Below are 4235 nucleotides of genomic sequence, written 5' to 3' on the forward strand. Positions count from 1 at the left end.
CCCAGCCACTGCAGCCTCAACCTGCTGGGCTCAGGCGATCCTTCGGCCTCAGCCTTCCATGTAGCTGGAACCACAGGCAGGTGCCATCACACCCAGCTAATTTTTTAAATTTATTGTAGAGATGAGGTCTTGCCATGTTTCCCAGGCTGGACTCGAACCTGTGGGCTCAGGCAATCCTCTCACTTCAGCCTCCCAAAGTGCTGGAATTATAGGTGAATGCCACTGCACTTGGCTTGCCCAAGGTTGTTAACCAGCAGTGGGACTGGGATTCAAAAGCAGACCCGCCAGAGCCCCTCCGCACCCCCACCCCACCCCATAGCTTGGCCATCATGGGCAAAGCTCCCATTGTGCCTCTGCCAATCCGCTCTGGGCCCTTTGCTTCATTTTGGTGGCTGGCTGTCATCCGTTTCCGATGGCCGCCGGCAGGGGGTGCTAGCACCGCGAAAAGGCTGCTGTGTGTCGTCTTCCCCCACCCCCAACCCGCGTGCCTGCTCTAAGGAAGGGCTGCCTCAGGGAGGAAGAAGGTCCTGCCCAGGTACCTACTGGGTACCAGGCGCCCTTCGCAAGGAAGCACCTCATGGCTGCCATTCTCACGCTGTAAAATGGGGCCGGGATCACACTCCCAGGGGGACTGACACAGGAAAATTTGTTTTGAGTTGGAGTCCCACTCTGTCGCCCAGGCTGGAGTGCAGTGGCACGATCACGGCTCACCGCAGCCTCGACCTCCTGGGCTCAGGCGATCCTTCTGCCTCGGCTTCCTGACTAGCTGGGACCACAAGTATGCGTGGCTGATTTCTTTATTTTTTTGTAGAGATGAGGTCTCACTATGTTGCCCAGGCTGGTCTTGAACTCCTGGGCTCAAGCGAACCTCCCACCTTGGCCTCCCAGCGTGCTGGGATTACAAGTGTGAGCTGCTGCGCCCAGCCAACACACTAAAATTAAGTGACACAGGCCCTGGCACATGACTCTTCCATTTGCATTCTTTTTCAAAAGATGATTCTTTTTCAAAAGATGATTGTCAAAGGGCTGTCGTCTCAGGTCCTGCCCAAGCCCATGAAGCCCTCTTTGGATGGGCTGTCTCGCTCCTTCTCTTCCCGGTGCATGTCATTGCCAAGTCTGCCCTGTCTCCAGAGCACGCCCAGGCATTCCAGCTAGCATCCTGTCAACCACACAGTGTCCTGTTGCAGACAGGGTGGGAAGGGGAAACCTTTCATCTGAAAACTGCCTGGAGCCAAGTGCAAATTCAGAAGCACTGTGCCTTGGCTCTTGTGCTTTCTGTTTTGTTTTTGAGTCGGAGTCTCACTGTCGCCCAGGCTGGAGTGCAGTGGCATGCTAACAGCCACCGCAGCCTCGACCTGCTGGGCTCAGGTGATCCTTCCGCCTCAGTCTTCCAAGTAGCTGGAACTACAGGCACATGCTACCACGCCCGGCTAATTTTTTGGTATACTGTAGAAAGAAAGTCCCACCAAGTTGCCCAGGCTGGTCTCGAACCCGTGGGGTCAGGCAACCCTCTCGCCTCGGCCTTCCAAAGTGTTGGGATGACAGGTGTGAGCCACCACACCCAGCCAGCTCCTGTGTTTCCTTATTGTCTCTACCCTCCAGCCTAAAGCCAGCCAGCCCTACTGTGAGCTGCCTGCAAAGCCTGTGCTGGTCAGTGACACAGGGGCGGGTGAGGTACAGCGCATCACCGGAAGCACCACCAACAGGACGGAGACACAGCAGATGATTTCAGGACAACTGTGGGCCTGCCCGCAGACTGCACCCAGGAGGGGTGCCCCACCCAGGCCCCGTGAACCCACCAGGTGCCACCCTGTGGGGCAGGCTCATCTCCACCTCACACGCCGAGCTCCAAGTTCAAGGTCGGACAGGATCATCGCTGTCTCCCTCGTCCTAAGCAGGCAGGGCCCTGAAGGTGGCCTTCACAGGGGCTCTGGATGTTGAGAGATGCAGGTCACTCTGGCTGAAATGCACCTTCCCCGTCCTCACTCGGCAGCGTCGCCTGTGGCCGAGGGTCAGCAGTGCCCGCCCCGCCCACCTGGCTGCCAACACATCTAGGCTGTGACCCTCGGAATCCGAAGGTGACTCCATCATGTCTCCTTAACCCTCAAAGTGTACCAAACAGGAGGCACCGCTCCATCCCTCCTCGTGGTCATTCCCCCCACACCCCGGATGTCCAAGAGCATTTCAGGAAGACTTCAGCTTTACAAGAATGTGCAACAGAGAATTAAGGAACCCAGCAATCCAAGGCCGGCTACATGCGGGTTTCTATACATATTTTTTGTAGTGTAAAGCAGTTCCAAGAAAAGTGAAGTCACAGCCTCGGGTTGCTTGTTTTCAGTTCTTAGAAACAGGCCAATTTCAACAGGGAGCCGCTCTGCCCAGCACACAGGCCGGCTGTCTGTGGGGGTGGGGGAGGGGGCTGCTGATACCCCAGCTTGGAGTTGGCACCAGAAACCTCAAACCTCCGAGATATGTTTTCATCTGTTGATGTCAGGGAGGAAACACCCGCGAAACAGCGAAAGTTATTAATATTCAGAGAAACCACAGGGCTTGGCTACATGCCGGCTCGGCTACATGCCGGGGCCACAGGCTCCCAGCAGCCTCCTCTTCCTGCCCCCCCACCGCACTCTGGAGATGGTTTACTGCCCAGGCCACAATGCCAGCCCGACCCGCACTTGACCATGAGGCATCACTCGCCAGAAGTCAGCCGGGCACAGGCCAGGCCAGGTGCGGCGCAGGAAGCTCTCAGCTGCTTGGGCCATTTCCAGCAGGAAAGCAAGTTCCAGCTTAGGGGGATGGGACCACGGCGGGCAGGCTTCAGGCCAAGGGTCCACCACACACCCGCTCAGGGACTGCTGCTGGGGCCCCGGAGTGATTAGTGACTGTGTTAACCTTAGAATTCTGTGACAGGTCCATGGTCTGCACCAACATTAAATATCAATGCAAGCCGGGCTTAGTGGCTCAGCCTGTAATCCCGCGCCTTTGGGAGGCTGAAGGTCACAGCCTAGATGTGTTGGCAGCCGGGTGGGCGGGGCTGGCACTGCTGGCCTGAGCCCGCGGGTTCGAGACCTGCCTGGGCAGGCGAGACCTCATCTCTACAATAAATAAAAAAAAAATTAGCCGGGCATGGTAGCGCGCGCCTGCAGTTCCAATTACGTGGAAGGCTGAGGCAGAAGGATCGCCGGAGCCCAGCAAGTCAAGGCTGTGGTAGCCGGGAGCGGCCACTGCACTCCAGTCTGGCCGACAGAGTGAGACTCCAACTCAAAAAAAAAAAAATGTCAATGCAAGGCAGGCTGTGGTGGCTCAAGCCTGTAATCCCAACACTTTGGGAGGCAGAGGCGAGAGGCTTGCCTAAGCCCAGGTGTTTGAGACCAGCCTGGGCAATTTGGCAAGACCTCATCTCTACAATAAATCAAAGGATTATCCAGGTGTGGTAGCGCACACTTGCAGTTCCAGCTACTTGGAAGGCTGAGGCAGAAGGATCACCTGAGCTCAGCAGGTAGAGGCTACAGTGGCTGTAAGCATGCCACTGCACTCCAGCCTGGGAGACAGAGTAAGACTCCGACTCAAAAAAAGGGTTAATGCAATCAAAAGCAACTGATCACTTGTCAAGGGAGATCCTGGGGGGACGTGACTACATAAAATGTGGTATCCTGGAGAGACCCTGGAACAGAGGACACTGGGAAAAAGCTAAGGAAATGTGAAGAAAGCACAGACTTGGGTTAATGAGAACATCTCAATATTGACTCGTTAATTGTAATATATGCACTGTACCAATGTACGATGCTGGTAGGGGAAGCAGTGTAGGTATGTGGGAACACTTGCCACTATCTCTGCCATTTTTCAGTGGGTAATTTTTTTAAAGGCAAGGACATACTGCTTCTCACAGCAACAATGATTTGGTGTCTACCACATACCAAGTACTACGTAAAAGCAATTCACACTCATCTTCATTTATTCCTCACACCAGTGTTATGAACTGGGTATAATCTGCATTCTATAGATAAAGAAGTTGAAGAACAGAGAGGTTAGGTAACTTGTTCATAGTCACACAGCAAGTTGAGTGGCAAATGAAGGACTCAGATTCTATAGGGCTGTAAAGTTGCCATTAAAGCCCAGCTATATTGCTTGAAAAACCCCAAACTATGAACATAAACCAGTTTGAAACAATAAAAGTAGCTGGGCTTGGTGGCTCAGCCTGTAATCCCGCGTCTTTGGGAGGCTGAGGTGAGTGG

Source organism: Carlito syrichta, unplaced genomic scaffold, assembly GCF_000164805.1.
Source record: "Carlito syrichta isolate Samal-C Ts95f unplaced genomic scaffold, Tarsius_syrichta-2.0.1 Scaffold305619, whole genome shotgun sequence".
Lineage (NCBI taxonomy): Eukaryota > Metazoa > Chordata > Mammalia > Primates > Tarsiidae > Carlito > Carlito syrichta.